The following is a 27,953-nucleotide window of genomic DNA, read 5'->3' as shown; positions in this document are numbered from 1 at the left end:
GGACAATAATGCTAACCTGTCCTCCAAGGTGTGTTGTGATGTTTAATTAATGTTTATAAAGTATTTAGTGAGCTACAGATGAAAGATGCTAAAGAAGCAGAAAGCAATATCATTAGTATGACTCATCGTTACCCTTATTAGTTATACAAAATGAAAGCCATGTTGCTACAGCTAAAATAGTTATGGATACACATTAGGTCAAATATAAATCCCAGAGCAACTTAAATCCCATCTACAAAGTAAATACCTGAAGCTCATTAATAGAGCAATATGTTTTTTCTCTGTAATAAGTATTTGAAACCCCTTAAAATTTAAAAATATAAACTGATTAGAAGGTTAGAGTAATGGTAAAAAAACATGATGCCTTTGGCAAACATATGAAATTCTTTACACTTTATTATGTAGATGAAGATTCTATCTGCAATGATGTGAAACTACTTGAAAAACTAAATTTTATTTGATTCATTTGCAATTGAAGCTAGCAATAATGACCTGAATTTCACAGGAAATTAAAACAATAAATTGGTAGCCTTAAAAGTTTAGTTCAGGCCGGGCGCGGTGGCTCACGCCTGTAATCCCAGCACTCTGGGAGGCTGAGGCGGGCGGATTGCTCGAGGTCGGGAGTTCAAAACCAGCCTGAGCAAGAGCAAGACCCCATATCTACTATAAATAGAAAGAAATTAATTGGCCAACTAACATATATAGAAAAAATTAGCTGGGCATGGTGGCACATGCCACCATGTAGTCCCAGCTACTTGGGAGGCTAAGGCAGGAGGATCACTTGAGCCTAGGTGTTTGAGGTTGCTGTGAGTTAGGCTGATGCCATGGCACTCTATCCTGGGCAACAAAGCAAGACTCTGTTCCAAAAAAAAAAAAAGTTTAGTTCGACTGGTGTCTCTTGAGTTTCTATGTGCCCTACGTTGAGGTGCATTCTGTTTCACAGTCTTCAACAACTTTTCAACTAAGTATACAACTATATTTAGTAAGTAAATATTAAGATTTTTACATTTCTGAACCAAAGAATCATTTACACTATATGTTCTATTCTAGAATACAAAACTAGAATATCATCTGTGCAGTCGAATAACAGACCAGACTCTATGGGTGTTCTGAAAGACATACCCACCGGGTTCATCATTACTTTGTGTCAGAAAACGAAATGATGACCATTCTCCGCTCAGAAAATACATAGTTGAATTTTTCTTCCAACTACCAAACAATTCGGTTAATCTGCGAATTATAATAATGTGGTCTAGTCAGGTTTACATGGAAGGTAAAAGAAACTCATATCCATTTCATACCCAAAAAGTACAAAGTTAACATTCTCCTTCATTGAAAGTAAAGACTATCGTGAAAGTTGCTTAATCCCTTAACAACAGCAACAAAAAGACAAGCAGAGCATTGCATTACAGCACTGAAGGGACTTTTCAAGGTAAACAGATTTCGTGCCATCTTAACCAGTCCCGATATAAAGCCATTCATGTTGGGAATAATCTAAAATCGTTTTCTGCTACGTTTTGATGACTCCTTTTTTCTATCTCCATTTCTTCTTCCTCTAAATGTGTTGTGACCCATATGTTTACCACTGGGATGTCCCCCAAATAGTTACCACCTGCCTTCCATTGCCATATATGTCTATATCATGTAAATTAAAATGGGAAGAATCCCCATCCAGCACAAAATGGAAAACAAGCACCCCCACCTCACTCCTGCAATAGTTCGTGAATTCTAAAGGAGCTTCCATTACTCTGAGTCACCTCTTCCTTGGATTTCTTGCCTCTGCTGAATTCTCCAGTGTCATCTTTTGTGCATGTTCCCTTAGCTTTACTCCATATTAACTCAATATGGAATACACTCCTTCAGACTGTCTTTGAAACTCACAAAACTTCCTGTTTATTTCTTTTGACATCACTCCTAGAATTTAGTATGCTGTGAGTTTTATTTTCCACTACAAATGGCCTATCAATGTGGTTAACTAAATAAAAAGTTTTCTTTCTGAGGAATTTTCTTGATGGCTTTTAAATGTACATCCCCTCCCCTCCATATTTCAAATTAACTTTCCAACTTCCAGCACCTATAATAATATTCTTCTCTTTTTACATTCTTTTCTTTGGAATTCTTATCCAATTTGACAGCAAATGACTACCACATTTCAATCTTCAACTTCTATCTCTTGCCTATATTCTGGACTTACATTTCCATTCTGAAAGACATGTTTGCAAAAATTTACCACAGATACCTCAAACCCAGCACATAAAGAAAAATATGTGAGACTTGTGTTCTGTGTGGATCGTCAATATAGACTACAGGGTCAAGTGACAAAGTTTTCTTCTAGGAAAAAGAGTAGGATCCAGGTGCTAAGGCCCTCAAAGATGTGAAGTGACTCCATACCTGTCAGAAAGAGTTCATGGCTTACCAGATTCCTCTGGAGTATCAAAAGAGGGACTGCTGAGAGAGGACTGAAGAATAATAATTTATAGGTAAGGTTTGGGGTCAACCTAGATGTCTAAAACTTCAAAGTCATGGCATCCAAAGTTAAAGGCATCATCTTTCCCAAACTCATCCTGTTCCTAACTTTGTGAACTCTGTTACTGGAACCACAATATTCCTAGTCACACAATTTCAAAATTTTAACTTTGACTCTTCTGTCTCTTATTCTGTATTCCTTTAATTGTCTAGTTCTTCCAATTCAGACTCTGAAATGTCATTTCCATTCTGACCTTTGCTACCTTAATTCCAGCCCTCATAATCTTCCAATAAGATTGATTAAAATGAGTACCTAAAATATCTCTTTATCCTCAGACTTTTTCATCTAATTCTTCCCATCTACTGCTGCCAATTGATAAATTTTCATAAAGTACAAAAGTGATGATATCATTTCCCTATAAAATCTTCAAAGCCTCTTTATTACCTAGCAAACTGAGTATACACTCCTCAGTAACCTCCCCATTGTGAAATCCAAGGGTCAGTTCTCAGGCCTCATCTCACTCAACCAATCAGAAGCATTGGAGGATTAATCTCTAGCCTGATTTCTAGAAATGGTCTCTTGCTTCAACCCTTACCTAATAATCTATTTCGCAAACAGCCGTGGTGATGCTTTCAAAATATAAGTCAGATTATGTCACTATTCTGATTAAAATTCCCCAAAGGCTTCTTCCTGTTTAACTTAGGGTAAAATTCAAAGTGCTTACAATGGCCAGCAAGAGCATACAAAAGGTGGCTACCCACTGCCTGACCTCATCCCTCTACCACAATCCTCCATCCCTCTAACCTTCCCTCTGCCACACCAGTCTCCTTGCTCTTACCCAAGGACAACAAACATGCACACACCTCTTGGGCTTTGCAATAGCAGTTCCACTCTTCTCGTTGAGAGATGTAGGGCTCTCTGACTCATTCAAATGTCTCTTTATAGATTGTCCACTGGAGAGTTCTTCCTTCCCTCTATTTAAGTAACATCCCCCCAGCTTACCCATGTAATCCCTATTCTCCACCACACTTAGCACTATTGCAAATACACCATTGGAAATGTCATAGTTATGTGTGTATTATTTTTTATTATCTGTGTCCTCCCAGTAAAATATAAGCTCCCTGACAGGAAGAGCTTTGTTTCTTTTACAGCTATTTTCCCAGTTCCTAAAAGAGGATGGTTGTACTTAGTAGATGCTCAATAAATATTTGTTGAATGAATGAGTCTGATGGAGTGAACCTCCCTGTGGAAATCCTATGCTAGCCCAGTGGAATTCAACCTATGGGCCAAGGATTTGGGAAGTATCAGAGTAATATAAAGGGGTCTGTGAATCCACATCCTTTCAATTATTGTCTGTGAACTAAGTACTATATAATCTGTTACTTTAAAATATTTATTAATTTAAAGTATATTTTATCATCATGTATTTTCTCAAAGGATACTAATAGTGCAGTTGCTATTATGTAGGGGCCTACCAATTTTTTTTCATATTAACAAGGGGTTCTCATACTAAAAAATGTTAGGAACCCCACTACCCTAGCCAAATGAAACCACTACCTTTTCATCAAGTCGTCTACAAACATTCACACCTGTACCTTTGCTAACATTTGTGTCTTAACTACAAAATCTTTTCCTCCCCTCCTCTTGCCACCCCACCCTCCAATTGCTTTGCCTTTCCACATCCTGAATCGTCATCATCTACACCTGAGTGAGCACGTCCCTAAGTGAGAGCTGGCAATGAGACACATGATGAACTGCCTAGGGAGAGGGATGGGAAGGAAGGAAGAGCCAGAAGGAGGAAAGGAGGTGCTGAAAGACTCAGCTAGAACTCCCAAGTCCAGCATCACCTGCCTCCCAGTTTGCCTGGAGTCCCCCCTTGGGTGAATAAATGTTCCCAGCAGAGCCCTGCCACCAGCAAAGCCCATCCACTCTGCATTCCCCACAAATATAACATGCAATTCTAGACCCTGAACTATTTTTCATATTAGCCAAAGTGCTCTGCCCACTGCTCTCTGCCAAATAGCACCCATCACATCTTTGTTCTGGTTCAACCTTCACCTATTTCTGGAAGTTTTCCCTAGCTGACCAACAGCACAACTTTATCATTCCTCTATGGCCCTTTAGCAATTTAAACTATTTCTCAAACAAATTTTCTACTCTTTGATAACTTGGTGTTTTTTTTTGGTTTGTTTTGGTGTTTTTTTTTGAGACAGAGTCTCGCTTTGTTGCCCAGGCTAGAGTGAGTGCCTTGGCATCAGCCTCACTCACAGCAACCTCAAACTCCTTGGGCTCCGGCAATTCTCCTGCCTCAGCCTCCCAAGTAGCTGGGACTACAGGCATGCGCCACCATGCCCGGCTAATTTTTTCTATATATATTAGTTGGCCAATTAATTTCTTTCTATTTATATAGTAGAGATGGGGTCTCGCTCTTGCTCAGGCTGGTTTCGAACTCCTGACCTCAAGCAATCCGCCCGCCTCAGCCTCCCAGAGTGCTAGGATTACAGGCGTGAGCCACCGCGCCCGGCCTGATAACTTGTTTTTAAGTTTCATTTTTTCATTCATTCTCTTAAATGTGAATCCCTGCCTAAGATGTAAGAGCTTCAGACATTTTTTTTTATATGTATATTCCCATTATACCATAATGCCTAGCTAGTACTGGACTAGGTACAGAAGAGATATTGAAAGACAGCCTGTGAACACACTAGATTAGCCTTTTGCTGGATTCACAAACCTATTGGCTTATTCAAATTATACTAGTTTTAAAGTTTCTTTAAATCATGAAATAGGCCGGGCGCAGTGGCTCACGCCTGTAATCCTAGCACTCTGGGAGGCTGAGGCGGGCAGCTCGCTCAAGGTCAGGAGTTCGAAACCAGCTTGAGCGAGACCCCATCTCTACTATAAATAGAAAGAAATTGGCCAACTAATATATATAGAAAAAATTAGCTGGGCATGGTGGCACATGCCTGTAGTCCCAGCTACTCGGGAGGCTGAGGCAGTAGAATTGCTTGAGTCCAGGAGTTTGAAGTTGCTGTGAGCTAGGCTGATGCCACGGCACTCTAGCCTGGGCAACAAAGTGAGACTCTGTCTCAAATAAATAAATTAATTAAATAAATAAATCATGAAATAGCCTACTTATTGTGAAAATATCTATCGATTACTTTCCCAATTCATTCTCCTGTGTAATACTATACTCTCTAGCAGATGACTTTGTTCCTGAAGTTCAATTTTCATTGAACTCATCCTTAACATAAGACATGAGTTAGGCAAAGTGGAGACACGATCCTTGGCCTCAAGGAATTTATAATTATTCCTTCAAGAAAAAACATTTTTAAAGCCCCTGATGTGTGTTAGGCACTTAGGCAGGATTCTATACACATAGAAAATGATACATGCACACCTATAAACAAAGACAAGAGTATTAAATTCCACAAGAAAGGCAGTTAGTTATATGGAAATCTAGAGAAGGGATTATTAATTGTGAATGGGAACATAACATAAGGGAATTCTTTACTGAGGAACTGCCCTTTGAACAGAACCAATAAGGAGCAGGAGAATTTTCATGAGAAAAATGAGTGAAGGATATTCTAGAAAGGCAGTTGTTTCTCAATCTAATGGTCAAAAATTGGCTTCTGAACGTCAGAGAGACGTTGGTTCAAATTATGTTTTTGTCACTTGCTGAGCATCCCCAAGTATCTTATTTAATTTAACTTCATTTATAAAGTGAAGCTAATGTAATTATACATTTCATAAAGGACTCTTGGCACTCTTAGCACTCTTAGATTCTTAGCCCCTCTTAGCACAGAGTAAGCACTAACTGAAGTAGACCATGAGTCAAAGATACAAGTACAAATGGTTTATTTGAAAGGTGACCTCAGGAACCACTGGTAAGAAAGTGGGGAATGGAATCAGGGAAGGGATGTCTGTCAAGTTTCATTTTGGGGAGAGGACCTGTATTATTTGTGTAGTTTACACTAAATGTAAAATAATCAATATGCTTTTTGATGGCATGTAAATTAAACAGTTGCTCCTTGAAAGCAGGCACCAAGACTGATGGGTTTGTGCTTCCCACAGAGCCTAGCCAGGTAAACACAATACTGTTTGCCTGGTAGGTTTCAGTACATGTTTGTTAAAATGGACAAATGAATGGTGATAAAACAAGATGTTGGAGCCAGATTGTAAAGTGTCTTAATTTCCAAGCTCAAGAGTATGTAGGCTCTGCACTTCCAGGTGTGCTTTGTGTTTCCCAATCCATTTATTGACTAATTCATCTTCACCCTCATTGATCTGGGAGGCCTCTTTTATCATATACAAAATCCCTACCTTTGGGGTCCATTTTAAAATTTCTATTTCATGGGTCTACCTCTTAAAGCTTTTTTAATTATTGAAGTTTTATAATATGTGTTAGTAACTGGTAGGCCTGGTCCTCATCATGGCATTTCTTTATCAGTATTTTCCTAGATATCCCTGTTCATTTTTTTCATGTAAACTTCATATCTTTGGGAGGCCAAGAGGATGGCTTGAGATGGGTGTTCGAGACCAGCCTGAGCAATATAGTGAGACCCTGTATCTATAAAATATTTTAAAACTTACCTGGACATGGTGATGATCGTCTGTAGTCCCAGCTACGTGGGAGGCTGAGCCAGGAGGATCACCTGAGCCTGGGAGTTGGAAGTTGCACTACAAACTGGGTGACAGAGTGAGACCTTGTCTCTAAATAAAATAAAATAAAATAAGTAAATAAAAAGTAAAAAAATAAGAACAACAAAAAAATAGTGTGTAGCTTATTTGGCAGGACAGATCAATTTAAATGAGATAATTAACACAGTTCCTGTCAATACATTTTAGCTTTTATGATAAATATCACATTTCAGTTCCATCCTATTTCATGACCAGAAGATGGAGCTCCAAACATTTAAACTTATTTTTCTTTCTTTTTTTTTTTCTGTTTTGTTGGCATTTTGGTAGAGGTTCTGTTTTTGTTTTTTTAGTTCTAGTTCTTTTTCTTCTCCATTTAAACCCTTCTATTCTTCTGGGGTCAGAATTTAGAGTTATCACATAGGGCAAGTCATAGTCTCCTGGCACAAAGCATCCAGGGTTGGGGGAGGGTGAAGCTGCATGGCAGGAAAAGAAGGATGCACAGTAAGCGAGGGATAGGTGAGGGAGCCTAAGGAGCCTCAGCAAAAAGACCCCACCGGCCAGTGGGAAAGGGTGAGAGGAGCCACTCATCTTCAAACTGGATCCCATGGGCCCAAGAAGTTCCCAGGCAATTACTGAAGGCAAACTCCAGGGAAAGAGGAGGAATCCTCAATAAACATTGGCATTTGGTATCTCAACACCAGCCCCCTCAGGAGTGAGGGCCCAGAATCAGATTTCATTTGATTTAGAAAATGAAATACTGTATTTTTCTTGTGCCAAAGCATTGCAGAGAAATTTGTGTCTCCTAAAGTTTGTCCAAACTCTTTAGACTGAGACTTGCAGGCAATCTCTCATGGTTTATTTGTACAGGTAGCTAATCTACTGCTTGTGGGTGAATTTTATAGGCTTAATTCTCAGTAAGTAATCTTATTTACATATAACTAGGAAACACTTCACTGTGCTTCCCTGTGCCAACCAAAATCTTGTCAAATATAATGTTATTTCCTAATGTTCACAGACAGTATTACACATATTTATTGCCAGGCATGGAGGCTCATGCTTGTAATCCTAGCACTTTGGGAAGTGCAAGGTAAGAGAATCACTAGAGCCCAGGAGTTCAAAACCAGCCTGGGCAATAGTGAGACTCCAGCTCTACAAAAACTTTTTAAAATTTAGCCAGGCACAGTGGTGCGCACCTGTAGTCCCAGCTACTTAGGAGGCTGAGGCAAGAGGATCACGTGAGCCCAGGAGTTAGAGGCTGCAGTGAGCTGTGATGAGGCCACTGCACTCCAGCCTGGGCAAAAGAGCAAGACCCTGTCTCAAAAACAACCAAACAAAAAAAAAAACAACAAAAAACAAAAAACCCATATTTTTAAAGACTCCACAAAATCACCAACTAAACAAGTCCAAATAGAAAATTAGAACAGTTAGATTAATTTTTCTTTCTGCTTAATATAGATAGTATTTTCTGTAGAAACTCCAGTTTCTAGGATTTCAGAAAGAAAAAAATTATATTTGTTGGCTGTATGTGAAGTAATCTGTTAAAAATTCCTCAGGAGAAAATATGCAGGAGGAGTAACCGAGGATTCATTCCTTAGCTTTTTCTTTCTTTCTTTTTTTCTTCCAAACCTTTGCTTTGAGCTGCCTCTGAAAGACTGCTGGCATGTAAAAACTGGGTAATCTGGTATCAGATTTTTCTTCAAATTCTTCCCTTCTAATGAAGGCACAGTAGAGAAATGCCCTCGGTTACCTCACCACCTCATTATCAAAATACCTTCCCCACTAGTCAACCTATCTATTTTCCCTACCCATTGTCATCAGATTAATTTTTCTAAATTATAGCCTTGACCATTTTCCCCCACTCCCCCATCAAAACCTCTATTTACCATTCAATTCAAAGAATGCTTAATGAGGACCTAAGAAGTTCAAGACATTGTGCTTTACATATAAGCGACAGTATCTTTAATAAGACAGAGCTGCCTTCAGACGGTTTATATTCTCCCAGGAGACAGAGATATTCCCTAGCCTACTATGAGGCAAAACATGCTAACTGTTCTACTGAAGGTCAGTGGGAACTGAGGCAAAAGAAAGGATAGAGCTGGTTCATTTTCTGGTGATATCTATTGCTTTCAAAATAATCTGAATCATTTATCTGTCGATAACTGCACTCTATAAACTGGCTCCATTAACCTACTTCTATCTCCTGCATTCCATAAAACCCCAGCCAAACTGGTCTATTTAGCTCCAAAGCATGTTGCAGTTTCCACCTATTTCTCCTAATGTCACCTCCTCTGAGTAAATCATTACTCCAGTCCTCTCTTACTATCCAAATGCTACCCATTTAGATACCACCTTTTCCTTGAAAACTCTTCTGGGTCAAACAACCTCTTGTTCCTTTCCTTCTTTGGCATACGAGTCAAGTGGTCTCTCCCTCCGCGGTGTCTGAGTCACTCATTGGAATCTTTCCCTCTACTTTTCTGAACCTATGATAACCTCCGTATGTGCTCTTACTCTGAGGCTCACAAGTTTGCGGGGTCCTTCCCATCTGATGATTTCGCCCCAGTCCAGCATCCCAGCCTCACACCATTGCCCCAGCCTTGTGGCTTGGTTCCTCATTGCCTGCATCCCTAGTGCTATGCCAGGTCCTCAATCTCCAACTCTACCTCCAGTAGCTAAGGGGCTGGGACCCTTGTTTTGGCCATCTGTCTCTATCATTGAATCCGGACACTCTTCCCTCCAGTGTGTGTTTTGTGTGTCCTGCTATTTACCTCAGCCTATGAAGTTTCCTCAAGAGTAAAAACAGAACCTCAGCACATTTGACTGTGACTACTTTAGGAATATAGGTAGAGCACCACAATATGGATAAGCCTGGAAGACATCATGCTAAGTGAATTAAGTCATACACGAAAGGAAAGATATGGTATAATTCCACTTATACAAGGTACCTGGAGTAGTCACATAGATAGGCACAAAGTAGGACAATGGTTACCAGGGGCGGGAGGAAGGAGAGTGAGAAGTTATTTTTTAATGGGTACCGAGTTTCGGTATGGGATGAATAAAAAGTTTTAGAGATGGATAATACTGAAAATTGCACAACAATGTGAATGTACTTAGTGCCAATGAATGATATACTTAAAAATTATTAAAATGGTAAAATTTGTTATGCATATTTTACCACAATAAAATAAATTAAAAATGTGTTAAATGAATCATTCAAAAAAGTACAGCACTGAGGATTTGGTCCAAACCCAAAACGGAGATCTCTATTATCACTCATTCTTTTGAGATTCCTAACTAACTGGCTAAATATCTCCCCTACTATGAGTTCATAAGACTATTTGCTCTGCACATATGTTTGGTTTTTCTTTAGTTTATTCCAGGCTACAAGGTGGACTGACTCTAAATGATTTTACTTTAAAATCAGGTATGTAAGTGGTTTGGAGCCAAGAGTTACTGAACAAATATGTTTCACTAAAATATTGCTTCCTACGCACTGTCCTATTGTTTAATTTTCCCACCTCCATGTACTTCATGCCCCATGGACTCAACGTCCTTTGCTCCCTGACTTGTGAGCATGTTCCTCCCACGAGAAAGAGAGAGCGAGAGAAGAGCCAATTTCCCCCAATGTCCCCGTTCCCTGCCCATCTCACAGAGGCACCACCACCCAGCTTAGAATTACAGGTTCTCAGTGCCTCTAAAGATACAGCTCTCGTGAGCTAGGCTGATGCCACGGCACTCACTCTAGCCTGAGCAACAAAGTGAGACCCTGTCTCAAAAATAAATAAATAAATGAAAAAATAAAAAATAAAAAAATAAAATAAAGATACAGCTCTCTACCGCCTCCCCAGGGATCCTGTTGCCATAACCACTAAATGTATTTACCATATTGCTGCTGAGGCTCTTCATGAGTACTTGTTGTTCCCACCATGTAATGTTTTCTTGGATTATTTACCTCCCTAGAGGGCAGACACTGTATTATATGTCTTTATACTCTTTATAGTGCCTTTGACTATGCATGCCACATTTTGTTGAAATATAACTAGAATGTCGCTCAGACATTTTCAGGAATCATATCATAATACTAATCCAGGAAAAAAAGAAAACTTGGTTTTGAAATTAACCACAGAACTTCTTTAAGTATGGATCTACTTACTACTTTTATATTTTTCTCCTGTTTACCTAAGTTCCAATAAATTTCATGCAAGCTGTTGTCAGAGTCCACTGAATTCCACTGTAGCACCTCTCAGGTATGAATCATAAAGATTTAGGCAGGGTTGTGGTGGCTCACGCCTGTAATCCTAGCACTCTGGGAGGCCAAAGCGGGAGGATCACTCAAGGTCAGGAGTTCAAGACCAGCCTGAGCAAGAGTGAGACCCCCCATCTCTACTAAAAATAGAAAGAAATTAGCTGGACAACTAAAAATATATATAAAAAATTAGCTGGGCATGGGGCGCATTCCTGTAGTCCTAGCTACTTGGGAGGCTGAGGCAGACGGATTGCTTGAGCCCAGGAGTTTGAGGTTGCTGTGAACTAAGCTGACACCATGGCACTCTAGCCCAGGCAACAGAGTGAGACTCTATCTTAAAAAAAAAAAAAAAAAAGAATCATAAAGATTTAATATGGTGTCAGTTTGATAAGTCCTGCTCAGTCTAGTGAAATTCCTAAGGTGGCTGTTCTTCAGTTCTATAATTCACTTAAATGTCTTTGATATTGGACATCATGATGCAAAAAAAATAAAATAAAATAAATGCCTTTGATAGAATTTTTTATAAAATTTCTCAATAGGGTGGCTTCCCGTGAAATTCTTAGACTTTTGATCATGCTGTTGATCACTGTTGTAAAAACTGTCAGAGCTCTACCTGCCCAGGTCTACATAGGCTTTAATCCACTATAAAAATTCAACAAAATAACATTCTCCAATAAATGAAACCAGGACTCCTTAAAGAAATGCTGATTCTTGGCCAGGATAAAGATAAGATGAACCTAGAGCAACGTAGAGTGCCAGAAAGCTCAAAACACAAGAGGATGAGAACATGTCAGAGGTACAGAGAAGTCAATAGGAAAGAGCTACCAATGGCCAAAGCTGGAACAATTTGAGCAACAAAATAAATAATGTAGCACTGTATTATAATCCAAAGTATAAAATAAATACACATGAGTCCACACTGATATAAATGAATAAGTGAATAAATGAATGAATGAAAAAATAAATAAAGGAAAAGAAACAAATCTTTCTTACAGATGAATTTCAAATAATGTATATAAATATTTCCCTTCCAGGAGATGAAAATTAATTCCCCACAAGCCTCATCCCCTTTGAGTAGGAGCTAGAGTTAGTGACTTGCTTCCAAAGAATAGAGTTTGAAAATAGAAAAATAGTAATTTTTACAATGGAGAAACCTGACAAGAGCTGATAATATCACTAGGATTAGGATTTATCATGTGGAATGCATGTATTCCTGATACAGTGTGATAAGAAGAGCGCTTCTTTCCAAAAATTTGTAACTTCAGTCTAATCATGAGAAAAACATCAGATGCACCAGAATTAAGGGATTTTCTCCAAAATACCTGACTAGTACACCACAAAACTATGTCATGAAAAAGAAGAAAAGACTAAGAAACTGTCAAAGACCAGAGGAGACTAAGAAATGTAACAATTAATGTAATGTGGCATCCCAGATTGAATCCTGGAACAGAAAAAGAACGTTAGTGGAAAAACTAGTAAAATCTGACTAAAGTCTGAAGTTTAATGAATAGTGATGTACCAATGTTGGTTTCTTAATTTTGACAAATACACATTGGTATTTTAAGATATTATCATTAAGGAAAATGAAGTGAGGAGTATATAGAAATTCTGTACCATATTTATAATCTTTCTGTAAGTCTAAAATTATTCAAAAATAAAAAGGCTTATTTTCAAAAGATCAGTTCATACCTTCTCCAGTCATCTTTAGAATGAAAATGATCAAGAATCTGATGCTGCTCAGACACAAGGTAGATAGAAGAGGCCACTTTTCTACTCAGGACCTTATAAAACCAATACCACAGACTCATGTCCATCTGTATACATGGCTTAATATTCTTTTTCTATCCTGTCTTAATTATATTTTTAGGTCCTTGTTTCCATTTTGAGTTTTATTGGTAACAGAAAAGAAATGTCCCCTTGAAATTTGTTTCTGAGATGTTATCACCTGAGATTCTCCTGCCAAAGCCAGAAAGTTCCAGAAAAGGTTTACAAAATTCCAAAATTTACTAGAAAATAGTATGATCTACTTGCTACCTGAACAGATTTAACAGTCATTCAAAATAGACAACCCTTGGCCGGGCATGGTGGCTCACACCTATAATCCTAGCACTATGGGAGGCTGAGGCAGACTGATTGCTCAAGGTCAGGAGTTCGAAACCAGCCTGAGCAAGAGCAAGACCCCGTCTCTACTCAAAATAGAAAGAAATTAATTGACCAACTAAAAATATATAGAAAAAATTAGCCAGGCAAAATGGTGGCGCATGCCTGTAGTCCCAGCTACTCAGGAGGCTGAGGCAGGAGGATCACTTGAGCCCAGGAATTTGAGGTTTGCTGTGAGCTAGGCTGATGCCACGGCACTCACTCTAGCCTGGGCAACAAAGAGAGACTCTGTCTCAAAAAAAAAAAAAAGACACAGCCTAAGTCAACCATATTCCTTTCTATCAACAATATGCTAATCCAAGAATATATTTAAATGAGTGTATTCGTTATGTTATGAGATATCTATGTCACCACATCATCTTTACTTTGATAGTAAAACAATCCTCAAGGGAAAAAATGCATAACAATCTGAGCTAAAAGAATTTGGTCTACCAAATTCCCAGGACTGAAATTTTGAAATGTTTTGCTTGTCTATTATAATATGGTACAAGATAATTCAAAATATTTTATCAAGTCTGATGGAGATAATCCCAGAAGATTTCTATAAAGTCTATAGCCATTGTGCTTTTAGGGAATAAAATAGAACCAAGAGAATCATGATATGTATCCCAGAAGAAGTCCACAGTGAGTCTATAGTAATGTAATAAGGAAGAAATGTAATAGGAACATTTTATTTCCCTATGCCCCCAGAGATTGACAACTGTGAGGTTTTCTAGTCAATTGAAAATTGATGGAGGAAAATGGAACAGATAGTCTGGCTCAAGGCAAGACTAACGCAATAACAATTTCTATTTAATAGTTTAGTGATATATAGAAAAGCATAGCCTACACTAAAAAACCTCTTGAATACTCAGCAGGCAGTCTTCTTATGTAATACTTATAATAGTAAATATACTCATATAAATCCATGCTTTCTTTGGACAGTTTTGGTTTTCGATGTTTAGTTTTACTTGACATAATTCAAAGAAGTGGAGCCAAGGGTAAGAAAGGGCTTTTTTGTTTATTTTTCTAGATGAAAACAGATGTGTCTTAGAGAACAATCCTTTATGTGCAACCAATGTGCTGCAATCACAGAACCCAGACAGGATTTACCCATCCTGAGGATTCATGTTTGTGTGATAGCTTTCCCTATTGAATTTAAAACTTTCCTAAGTTGGACATTATGTACTGTCTTTTTAGAAGAAAAATTTAGCCTTGCTAAAATTCAACTTTATTTTCCTTCCTTTATCTGTAGATGAATCCTCAAATTAGCTTTCTTACTCCTAGGGTTTTCTTCCTACTACTCTCTTCAAAAATAAAAAGTCATTTACTTCAACATTGTGTTATGATACTACTCAAAAAATACTTACATGAGAATACAAAGAATGATTTCGCAAAGGATGATTTAAATAAAATTATCTTTAAATCATATTTTATTCCCATGGATAATAGTAAAGACTGAAACAATAAAGATCTAGAGGTAGATCTTTTTGTTTCCCCTTCTGCTTTCCTTATTTTGCATGAGGGAAAAATGAATAGGATAGCATTTGTGCCAGAATAGGGAAAGCCACGGTGGCCCGGAGGGAGGTACAACGAACATCTTCCTAGGAAGAGAAAGCCTAGCATGGATGTTCAAGGCTAAGCAGGGTGAGGAGGGTGCCCAGGTATGAGAGTGGTCTGGCTCAGGGTATCGGAGCCTGAGTAGGATGAAGAGGGAGTCCACATGATGGTGTTCAGCAACAGCAGCCCTGCAGGGCACGTTGGAGCCCATGTGAGGTATAGGTCATTGTTGTGAGACAGGTGGTAGTGGCAAAGGCAGACAGGTGCACATCAGGGAATTGATCAAATAAGTCAATGCACCAAGGATTATGAGATCCAGGAAGAAAATGAGATTGAACTTTGTGTGAGGTGTAATGTAATGATTTTCAGTACTGTCGATTATAAAATGTTGTTATTTTCTTCTATGTTTCTAAATTTTCTATTCTCCATAATGAGTATGCACGATATTAACATTTTTATTCAGAATATGGAGAGATAGAAATATTATCCATAATGCCCAGAAAAATAACATTAGGAAGCCCAATTACACTAAAAAGACATGTCATAGGCCCTTGTCTCTTGGCCTCCTGGGCCAGGCAGCAGAAGCGAGCATAAGTGCTAGTGGACAATGTGGTGTGATGGAAGGAATACTAGATGCAGACTGGAAAACTGAGGGTTAGGTCTGGTTCTGCCTCTAATATGCTCTGTGACCTTCAATAAGCCTGAGCCTAAAGTTTCTTCAACTGTAAAATAAAGGGCTAAACTCCCTATCTGGGTGGGGTGGCACATACCTACGGTCCCAGATATTTGGGAGGCTGAGGGAGAAGGAGCCCCTGAGGCCAGGAGTTCGAGGCTGTAGTTTACTATGATCATGCCTGTGAATAGCCACTGCACTGCAGCCTGGGCAACATAGCAAAAACCCCATCAGGAAAAAAAACAAAACCCACAAACCTCCTTTGATATCACAGAGAGGTGACTGACCTGTCAACCATACCCTAGCTCAGGTTCCAACTCCCAACATTTCTCAGATAAATGCATGACAGGACAAAATGTCCCAGTTATGCTAGCCAAAGTATTAACTTTCTAAAAACTTTCAAGGGAACACTACAGATAATGCTTATTTTCCTTCTGAGACTGAAACATAACAGTACCAGTTCTATGTGTTCCGTCTTGTTTTCATCTTATCTCTGTCAGAAGGGATACCACAACCTCGCATTGCCTGACACCAGAACAAAAATGCAACTGGTGCTTAGCCCTGACCTCAACCCCTGATCCAGCCTAAGAACCCAAATACTATCACGCTGGAGGAAGCCCTATCTCTTGCTGCCCTAAGCACACTGCAGTTGGTCATCAGAACCGCAGAGGGCATGGAAGGGCCTAGGGGAGGGAACCAGTGCCAGGCAGATTTGTTACTGCTGCTCCAATCTGTGAAATCACAAAGCCAAGGAAGCCCGAAAGGATATGGTGCAGTATTTCACACCCCATGCTCAGTCTGTCCAGGTGGGAGGACTGAGATGGAGCCCAGAAGAAGTAGGAATGGAGCTATAACAGTAACAAAGACCAAACCAGTGACTTTTACATCTGTTCAAAGCTAACCATGACCTCATCAAACTAATTTATCAGCTTTTTCTTCTTCCATTCCTATATCCATGTCTTGCAACTTCCTCTGGGAATTTTCTTCCTCTCTCTGTGAATATATAATGTCTAAAAGTCCTCACTGGCTTGCTGGGATCAAACTTCCCATGCACCAGAGTGATGCACAACCTGAGATTCTACACCACAATTAACACACACCAAACAGGACTTAACAGACACCAGACTCTCAGGGCTCTAAGGAAAACGTAAGCCCTAAATAAACCTTTAATTCTGTGTACTAAAGTCTATTGCACTCTATTCTGTTCATCTTTATTTCTAATTAAGAGGGGAAAAAAATAGAACGGAAATAGACTGGGTAATGTATTTCAAGAAAAACTTGAATTTTTTGAACACAAAAAAAGAGAAGACCTAAAATTTGAATACAGAAAAGATACAATTAAGCACACTTGCAACCTTGGCAAGTACATTAAGGGGAGTGTGGGGAGTGTGAAAGGAATTAGACTGTGTGGGACTCAAGGCCAGGCCAAAGAAAACAGGAACGGGAATGTTTCAAGATGGGATCTGAAGAGATGGAGTGAGTCACTAAGTGAGGGAGGGAAAGGAGAACAGAAAACAACCAAAAAAAAAAGTCATTCCACTAAAAAAAAAAAACAAAACCCAAGAAACCATAACTAGCAGTGAGGAAGTTTAAAGAAAAAACACTCTCCACAGTAGTATATTTCTGGATCCCTTCAGTCAGTAGAAATGTCATTTAAACTAAGACTGAAGAAAAGCGATGAGGAAAAAAATGATTTTATGTTTCTTTGCCCAATTTAGTGTTGCTAATGGGGAGGGAGAGAATAGGGAATGCGAGAAGGATTGAGGAATTCCCATAAGAAGGTTATAGTCCCCAAAGAATGCCCTAGGAGAAGAGTTTTTTCCACAAGAGATTAAGACATTATTCTTAACCCAAGATGTCATGCATTGTCTTTCTGGTCTCACTGGTATAATCTCTAAGCAGAAAATAATTTTCTAATATGAAGTAGAGGAGAGGAGGTAACAGAAAGGATAAAGATCATTCAAATTAAAAACAAAAAGGCATTTACATGATTATGATTTTTTTCTCTTATTTTATTTTTTTGAGACAGAGTCTCATTCTGTTGCCCGGGCTGGAGTGCCATGGTGTCAGCCTAGCTCACAGCAACCTCAAACTTCTGGGCTCAAGCAATCCTTCTGCCTCAGCCTCCTGAGTAGCTGGGACTACAAGCATGTACCACCATGCCCAGCTAATTTTTTCTATATATTTTTAGTTGGTCAATTATTTTCTTTCTATTTTTTTAATAGAGATAGGGTCTCGCTCTTGCTCAGGCTGGTCTCGAACTCCTGAGCTCAAATGATCCGCCCACCTCAGCCTCCCAGAGTGCTAGGATTACAGGGGTGAGCAACCGTGCCAGGCCATTTACATGATTATGATTTTAAAAATACTTTCAGGGAGAGTAAAACAATGCTGACACTGCAGATGAGGCTGACATTACAGACTGTATTATAGTTACTGCCTACCAACTATTCTTACTGGAAATGAAGCAGTATATGAAGCCACAAACATCTTCTAAATAGTTATTTATATCTCTCTTGTCAGTTGCTTCAAGTCACAAATGTAGTTTTAATTCAGTGAATCAAAGCATCATCAACTACATATACTCTCCACTTTCAATTCTTTCACCAAAATTACTGAGCAATGCAAAGTAATTTAATAAACAGAGAAAATATAAAGAAAACTAAATGTAGCTTTATAGTGAGAGAAGTATGGTTTAATGCTTATAAAAAAGATCTTTTATACTGTTATGCATGGGGATTTCTGGTAGTAGGTCTATCTGATAAAGTTCAGAGACAACAGTTCTATTGAACTATTGAAAGGAAGTTGTTATGACCGGATTGCTTCCTGTGGCGAACAAAGAGCTTTTGCTGATTATAGCGGCTTCCTGGTTACAGACACAAGCAGGCAAAACTCTTGTCTTTCAAAACTGAAATTTGATTGTTTTTTTAAAATTTCACTACTTCAAGAGGAAACAAAATCTTTAGACTTGTTTCCTAAGGAGAAATTTACAATGGAAAGAAGGAATCAAGCCAGAAAACAATGACATGGCCATGTTTCTCAGTGTTGCTTTTTTCTATTACAAAATATTTAAGATGTTCGGTAATGAAGGAGCCAAAAAGTACCACAAGGCCCATGTGTGTATCTTCATAAGACTAAAAACACATGACAAGGTATAGCCTTGTTTTGAAATAAATTAGTGCAAGGATTTTGTTTGACTGAAAACTTTCAAAGGAGTAGAATCAATGCATCAGGTTAAAAGAATGAGTCTTGGGAATGAGTGCACGAAAAGACGTGATAGTTTCTCCCTCCTGTTGTTCCTTTCTTTCCCCTCACCCTTAGCATGGAGGGGATTTTTTGCTAAAATAGAATAAAGAAGGCATTTTAGTGAGCATGGGGAAGCCCAAGGCAGGTATGCTATCCTTGAGAACTTCTTTAAAACCCACACCTTTTCCATGGCGATTAAGGTCATGATGAAAAGACCTCAGAAGAATTACTAAGATAGCATCTGAGGTTGCATTCCAATGACACAGTGTAGAACTCTATGGTAATAGAAGGGAAAATTGGCATGTCTTGATAGGGATTTCTCTAAATGAAAAATATACATTCATGTCACATTTTTCATGGTGGGCAAATAGTGGGACATTAGGGAGAAGGACTGAGAGAAGTCCAGGAAACAGCATAAAGATCCTAATGGAGGATGGGCATGGTGGCTCACGTCTGTAATCCTAGCATTCTGGGAGGCAGAGGTGGGAGAATCGCTCAAGGTCAGGAGTTTGAGACCAGCCTGAGCAAGAGCGAGACTCCGCCTCTACTAAAAAAAACAGAAAGAAATTAATTGACCAACTAAAAATATATAGAAAAAATTAGCTGAGCATGGTGGCATGTGCCTGTAGTCCCAGCTACTTGGGAGGCTGAGGCAGGAGGATCACTTAAGCCCAGGAGTTGGAGGTTGCTGTGAGCTAGGCTGATGCCACGGCACTCTAGCCCAGGCAACAGATGAGACTCTGTCTCAAAAAAATATAAAAAAGATCCTAATGGACAGGTAGGAGAAGAGAGGTGTTCACGGAAAGAAGGAATACATTCTAGCACTTTAAATATCTGTTTAGCTTCAACTCTGACCAGGAACATTTTGCCTTAGTGCCTGTGATGTTATGAGAGATACTTAGATATATCTCTCTCTATGTATATTTATGAGTTAAATATAGGTTTTCACCCACAGTTCCTGGCTCATAACTCCCATAGTTCTTGCTATAGTAAACAGAATCTCTATCTCTCTCGCTCTCTGATCTTCTCCTATTCTCCTTTCACCTGCCCCCAGGGCAGGACTCTAATCTGATTATAGGTCATAAGACCCTCATTCCAGAAGGGTCTTGCCTCATACACTGGAGGAAGGAATGCTACACAGAGAGGCCAAGAAGAATCTGAATAGGCAGGCCTCATTGGGTTTAGATCATACCCTTTTTATCCAATCACACTTTGACACGGTTGTCCCTGCTTCAATCATGCCTATCCAATAGTCTCCATAAAAGGCCCAAGAGGACAGGATTCAGGGGGCTTCCAGAGAGCTGAACACATGGAGGCTGACAAAAAGGTGAATTAAGGACTCATCCATGTGCTGGGAGGGTAGCGCACCCCAAATCCACAGGGACAGAAGCCCCCGTGCTCAGGACCTTTCTAGACCTTGCCCTATATACCTCTTCATCTGGCCATTTATGTATGTCCTTTAAAATATCCTTTGTAATAAATTGGTTAATGTAAGTGAGTGTTTCCCTGAGTTCTGTGAGTCCCTGGAGTAAAGTAATCAGACCCAAGGAGGGGGTCATGGGAATTCCAACTTGAAGCTGGTCCATCAGAAGTTCTAAAGACCCAGACTTGCCCCTCTGAAGCAGGTGAGGGGCAGTTTTGGGGAATGAGTGCTCACCAGGTGGGATCTGACCTATCTCCAGGTAGCTAGTGTTAGGATTGAATTGGGGCCAGGCGCAGTGGCTCACCTATAATCCTAGCACTCTGGGAGGCTGAGGCGGGCGCATCGCTCAAGGTCAGGAGTTCAAAACCACCTTGAGCGAGACCCTGTCTCTACTAAAAATAGAAAGAAATTAATTGACCAACTAAAAATATATATACAAAAAAATTAGGCCGGGCGCGGTGGCTCACGCCTGTAATCCTAGCTCTCTGGGAGGCCGAGGCGGGCGGATTGCTCGAGGTCAGGAGTTCAAAACCAGCCTGAGCAAGAGCGAGACCCCGTCTCTACTATAAATAGAAAGAAACTAATTGGCCAACTAATATATATAGAAAAAAAAATTAGCCGGGCAGGGTGGCACATGCCTGTAGTCCCAGCTACTTGGGAGGCTGAGGCAGCAGGATTGCTTGAGCCCAGGAGATTGAGGTTGCTGTGAGCTAGGCTGATGCCACGGCACTCACTCTAGCCTAGGCAACAAAGCGAGACTCTGTCTCAAAAAAAAAAAAAAAAATTAGCCGGGCATGGTGGCTTATGCCTGCAGTCCCAGCTACTCGGGAGGCTGAGGCAGTAGGCCCAGGAGTTGAAGGTTGCTGTGAGCTAGGCTGATGCCACAGCACTCACTCTAGCCTGGTGAACAAAGTGAGAGACTGTCTCAAAAAAAAAAAAGGATTGAATTGGAAGACACCCAGTTGGTGTCTGCCGCTTGCTTGATGGTGGAGAGAAATCCCCACATATTTTGGGGTCACAGAAGTCTCCTGTGTTGGTTGTTGTGTTGTTGTTGTGTGAGAGCAGAGGAAAACATAGTCTGAGTTTTTCCTTACAGTGCCTATATACACTCAAATAGAATAAATACCAATTTCAGATTTTAAAAAATTAGTCATACATTAGACATGCATTAGAGAATACCCGTATCATTCTTCCTTTGAAAGTAAAAGCAAACTGTTGTAACAGAACTAGCTACCTAATTTGCATGGCTCAGTACAAAATAAAAATGTAGGGCTCCTTGTGGAAAAATTACTAAGAATTTCAAGCTAGCAAAAACAGGGGGGGTCCTTTGCTGACACCAAGCAAAGGACCCTTCTAAGCATAAATCCTAAGTGACTCCACAGGTCATAAGCCCTTGAAGCCTGTCCTGCCCTACAATTAAGATCAGATTTGAATGGCTTCAATAAAGGATTTGGGGTAAAAAATCACAGTTGTAAACTTATACTCTAAAAGTTCAAGAGGTAGAGGTTGATTATTGAAGTCAGAAGATCGGTTATCCTCTGCTTTTCTATGAGCATTTGTAGGTCTAGATGCCTTCAGTGACACATCTGATCCTGAAATTTTTTAAGATTCCACTAGACCACAGCTTGCATTCTATGAACAATGAGACAGCTCCTAAGGACATCCCATATAGCTCTCAGAGATGGAAAAAACTAAATATATGTTCTGAATAGATTTGGTTCCTTTAAAATACCTTTATGTTTTTCTAACATTGTGAGGCCCAACTAAATCTATGCTTTCACTATTATAGTTTAATGATTTCAATTCTGAAGCAAAGTAAAAATACTACTGGTAAGTCACTGTTTATTTCATGGAATACTAGTATACCAGTATAAGTGTGGTATTTTATTTTGAAATTTAAAAAATCAGTGAAACTAAATATTTAATACATTTAATATACAAAAGTTTATAAATGTATTACTAAATATCAAGTAGAAATAAAAACTATAATTTTAACCATACCTTATCATTGTGATAAAAATTGTCCAAAGAGTCAATTATTAAAAATAAAGTATTTAAAATACAGTCCTGTGTCATTTCACAACAGGGATACGTTCTGAGATATGTATTTTTGGTAATTCTGTCCTTGTGTGAACATCATAGAGTATACTTATGCAAATGTAGATGGCATAGCCTACTGCACGCCTAGGCTATAGGGTATAGCCTATAGGGTATAAACTTGGCTACAAACTTGCATAGCATGTTACTATATTGAATATGTAGGCTACTGTAATACAAAGGTAACTATTTGTGTATCTAAACATATTTACACATAGAAAAGGTACAGTAAAAATAAAGTATAAAAGAGAAAAATGATACACCTATCTACAGCACTTACCATGAATGGAGCTTGCAGGACTGGAAATTGCTTTGGGTGAGTCAGTAAGTGGTGAGTGAAGGTGAAAGCCTAAGACATTATTGTACACTACTATAGACTTTATAAACACTGTACACTTAGGCTATACTAAGTTTAAAAACATTTTTTATTTCTTCAATAACAAATTAACCTTAGCTTACTGTAACCTTTTTATTTTATAAACTTTTGTAACTTTTTGACTCTTTTGTAATAACACTTAGCTTAAAACACAAAGGTTTTGTTACAGCTCTGCAAAAATATTTCCTTTCCTTATAACTTATTCTATAAGCTTTTTTCTATTTTTAAAATTTTTTGGTGTTTTTTTTTTTACTTTTTAAACATTTTGTTAAAAACTAGGACACAAACACACATATTAGCCTAGGCCTAAACAAGGTCAGGATTATTAATATCACTGTCTTCCGCCCCCACATCTTTTCCCACTGGAAGGTCTGCAGGGGCAATAACACGCATGGAGATCTTATCTCCTGCGATAAAAATACCTTGTTCTGGAATACCTCCTTAAGGACCTGCCTGAGGCTATTCTGCAATTAACTTTTTTTTTTTTAGTAAGTAGGAGTGCACTCTAAAATAACGATGAAAAAGTATAGCATAATAAATACATAACCCAGTAATGTAGTCGTTTATTATCATTATCAAGAATTATGTACTGTACATAATTGTATGTGCTATACTTTCATATGACTGGCAGCACGGTAAGTTTGCTTACACCAGCATCACCACAAACCACATAGCTTTATGCCACAATGTCACTAGGCAATAGGGACTTTTCAACTCCATTATAATCTTATGGGGACCACCACGATATATGCAGTATGTCATTAACCAAAATGTCATTATGTATTGCATGACTGTAATGCATTCAACATTATATTCAAATTAAGATAATTAAATTAATCATAAAAAGTTGAAAGTGAAACAATAAACTTTTAATTAAAAGGAGTATAAAAACAAATGCATTGATTATGTCATGACTGATTCTTGAGCAAAATTCTGTGCAATTTTTTTTAGCCTCTGTAAAAGCATTCTGGCTATACATTAGTTGGAAAAATGGTGAGGAAATAATTACATGTGCCAACTTCAAATAATTTCCTATTCATTTTCCATTAATTCAATTTATTATTTGATAACTATAAGGTAATCTTTGAGACCACCTTTTTTTCAGGGACTGTAATGTTTTGATTGATAATGATTGCTTTGTTTTACTGGTATTTTAAGTTCATTTTCTTTTTTTAAATTTTATCACATATAAAAATGAAGACTAGCAACCAGAGTTGCCTGTATCACTTTTTTTCATGACATCCGACCATTGAATGCCTCTATCACTTTTAAAACCATTATTTTCATATTCCACCTTTACTGAAAGTTACTGAACTAGAGTGAAAATCAATTTTGCAATAGAAGCTTTCTAATACCACAATATAACTGCTCTTGAGACTCACATAAACATACACCTGTCTAGAGTGGTAGAGATTTCAGGTCATTTGGTCTTGATCTCAAGTCATAAATGATTCAGATATCAAATTGTTTTCAATAATAAAATAATGGTATTACATGAACAAAAACATATATATTTGGGAGATTTAAAATATGCCTACTAGAAAAACAGTAGGTTACCAAAAAACAGTTTTGTAATCATTATTATGGTTCCTTTGCTTATGTAATCCTACTCCTTCCATATACACAGAAGTTAGTTTTATTTTGAGAATTTCAAGGTTGTCCTTGACAACAGTGGAGATATTCTGTAGTATCAAAACCTTGAGGTTAAAATTATTGGTAATGAATTTTCAGATCAATTAACAATCAATAAATATTTCCGTTTTTATTTTATTATTTTTTATTTTTTTCAAAAAATATTTTTATTTTCTTTTACTTTTTTTCTTTTTTCTTTTGCAGTAGTCAAGTTCTCATGCATCTCTGTTTCCATTTTTAAATAGGCGCAGTATGCTTAAGAGTATAACATAAATGACTCTCCATCTTTAAATCATGTTTCACTCTTTGCCAGCAGCCAGCCTGGGCTATGAGGTAACCATGGGAATGGAGGTTCACGCACTATGGAACAAGGTAAAAGGTTGCTGGATCCCTGACACGGATTGCTAAACCAGCCTTGTACTAACTAACTACTTCAAGACATTTACAAGAGAGAAAAAAACTATTTTTAGGCCACTATTATTTGGAGTTTTCTGCCACTCAGAGTCAAATCTAATGCTAACTAATTTAATAAACTCTATGTAAAAAGTGGGCTGTTTCAAATACCGACACCTGAAATATGTGGCACTGGCTTAACAAAAGTAGCAGGAACGTTTTCCTAAGGCCTGGAAAGGTAGCAACCCTTCCTATGTCTTAGCAAAACATTCAATAAAACTGTTACCTATGATAACTTGGGAGGCAGATCACTTGCTAATTAAGAATGTAGTACTTGGGCCAGATGTGGTGGCTTGTATCTGTAGTCCTAGCAACTCCGCAGGCTGAGGAAGGAGAACTGCATGAGCCTAGGAGTTCAAGTCCAGACTGGACAACATATTGAGACCTTGTTTCAAAAAAAAAAATGTAGTACTTGGGAATTGGTTAGAAAAAATCAGAACACTGGTACTTCTTGGCTGCATCAAATTCTTACAAGCTTGAACTAGGGCAAGCAAAAGCGGAAAGGACTTCAGATCTGCTGAGAGAGGCCTGCCTTGCCTACAGCCTACAATCGAAAACTGAACATCTGATAAATTAGAGCCTCCCAATATATATTAAGGACTTGGGATTTATTTTTTATTTTTTTATTTTTATTTTTTTTAGCTGGCCAATTAGTTTCTACTTTTTAGTAGAGACGGGGTCTCGCTCTTGCTCAGGCTGGTTTCGAACTCCTGAGCTCAAGTGATTCGCCCACCTCGGCCTCCCAGAGTGCTAGGATTATAGGCGTGAGCCACCGCGCCTGGCTAAAGCCTCCCAATATATATTAAATAAAAGCTAAGCCTTCTCCCAAGAGAAGCAATGTCTTAGAAACTTCAATCTTACATATGTCCTACCTTATTAAAGCTGCTTAAAGAGATGGATTTAAGATTTTGCATTTTCCAAATAGCTCTTTGTTTCAGTTGATATCAGAGCTGCCATTAAGTCAAGAAATAGATAGGCATGAGCAGAACTCCAAGGCTACCAATAAAAAACAGAGTCTTCACGTAAAAAATTATGTCTAGACGAGAATTCTGGCTGTGGGTTACTTGTCTATGAAACTAAACACTAGCAAATAGACTGGAAGTCTACTACATTTTTGACAAAAATTTACTGGCAAAGAATTCCCAGAAAGTTAGCCTGCAAAAGACTGTGATTATTCAACTCCTAAAACACACCAGACATCTAAACCTGAGCCAGCATAAAGTAGAGAATTTGATGCAGTATACTTTCCAATGCTTATCTCAGTTGTGACCATAGAAGATTATGAACAAGGAAGAACCTCCACAGGGCACTGACTAGGTCTACAGAGGATTATGGGCAAGGGATTTCCCCCAAGGGCAGCAAATCAGGGCTTCCAATGAGAGGGGGGCAGACGCAGGGGCAGGGAAGGATGGAGGATGGCTAACTCAGAAGCTTACTCTCCTCCCAGAGAAGACAGTCTTCCTTATTTCTGTACATTAGGATTGGGTGTGAACCATTCTCCCAAAATGGGTGTTTCTATTTCAGTTACCCTATCCTATATCACCACAGTATGGGGAAAGGGATGCAAATACTTGTTATTTAATTTATGGGCCACTGAACCAAGAGGAACCAAATATCAACCCAGTAGAAAAGACTGTACATAATTCAGATGCTAGATTTTGAGACTTTAATCTGACTGAGATTTTGGAATTGTCTCTCTTAAAAAGATAGCAGCAAATGTATTATTTATTTAGGAAGAAGAGTGCATACACGTCTCAGGGGATGTAAAGAGAAGACACTGGTGAAAAGACTGATGACTGTACTCCAATACATTCTGTAGCAATAGAACTCTTGATTTTTATCTAGCCACGTGGCCACCTGAAATAAAACCTACATTTCCCAACCTCTCTTGCAATTAAGTACATGGTCTTCAGGTCATGTGACTAAATTTTGACCGAGAAAATACAGATGCAAGTGACATATACATTTCTAGGAAGTAGCCTTACAGGGAAAAGACATACCTTTCTCTTTCTTTGTCTTCCTCCGCGCAAACTGAAACACAGATGTGATGAATGGACCTGGATCAGCCTTCTAGACTAAGAAGTGACCTTGTAAGTGGAGGCCACACAGAAGCAGCCTAGGTCTCTGATGCTGCGAGGTGCTATCTACATCAGCCCTGGCCCTCCTAACTTTAGATGTGTGCTGTTTGGTACAGTAGCCCTTAGCCACATGTAACTTTTGAGCATTTGAAATATGGCTAGCCCAAACTGAGCTGTGCTGTATAACATACATATCAGATTTTGAAGACTTAGTATGAAAAAAGAATGTAAAATTTCTCATTAATTTTATATTAACAACATGTTGAAATTATAACATTTTGGTTATATTGGGTGAAGTAAAATACATCATACAATTAATTTTAACTTTCTTATTCCTTTTTTGGTACAGCTAATAGAAAATTTAAAATTATATATGTGACTCACATTGTATTTCTATTGGACAGCACTGTTCTAGACTTTTACATGAGAAAAGTATTCTTTCTTAAACTCTTGTTATTTTGGATTTTCTGACACCCACAGTTGAACTTAAGCATAACAAATTATCTACAAATGTATTTTTAAAAATTCTACCTCAAGCCTCAGACCTCTCATCTGAGCTCCAGGTTACATAAACTCAAATGTCTACATCCTCCTTGGATATCACATAGGCATTTCAAACTTACAAGTTCAGACTAACTACCCAATCTTTCCTACATATAACCCCATTGAAACCAGATTATCTTCCACTATAACCTCAAGGAAAATCACCATCATCCACCCAGTTATGTAAGGAGTCTTCCTTAAAATCTTCCTGTCCCTCACTCAGCATACACATTCTGTCATGAAATCTTAGAAATTGAATCCAAAGATTATTTCTATGTGTATACTTTACTCCACCACCATTGCTACTATCCTAGTCTTAGTCACTTTCATTTCTTCTCTGACCTGATGCAATGTCTTCTTCATTGATCTACTTTACATCTAATGTAGT

At 38.5% G+C, this 27,953-nt stretch overlaps 1 protein-coding gene across 1 annotated transcript in view; it reads right to left on the bottom strand.

The window, feature by feature from the left end:
• MAPK10 (mitogen-activated protein kinase 10) overlaps positions 1 to 27,953 on the bottom strand; it is a 311,726-nt gene that overhangs the window by 254,427 nt on the left and 29,346 nt on the right. The window contains exon 4 of the mRNA XM_075998722.1: positions 7,058 to 7,177. The gene's annotated coding sequence lies outside the window, so the exon portion shown is untranslated. The remainder of the gene's footprint in view (positions 1 to 7,057; positions 7,178 to 27,953) is intronic.

This window comes from Microcebus murinus, chromosome 29 (assembly GCF_040939455.1).
Source record: "Microcebus murinus isolate Inina chromosome 29, M.murinus_Inina_mat1.0, whole genome shotgun sequence".
Lineage (NCBI taxonomy): Eukaryota > Metazoa > Chordata > Mammalia > Primates > Cheirogaleidae > Microcebus > Microcebus murinus.
The sequence above is the reverse complement of the archived record's forward strand: the minus strand, read 5'-3'. Positions and strand labels throughout refer to the sequence as shown.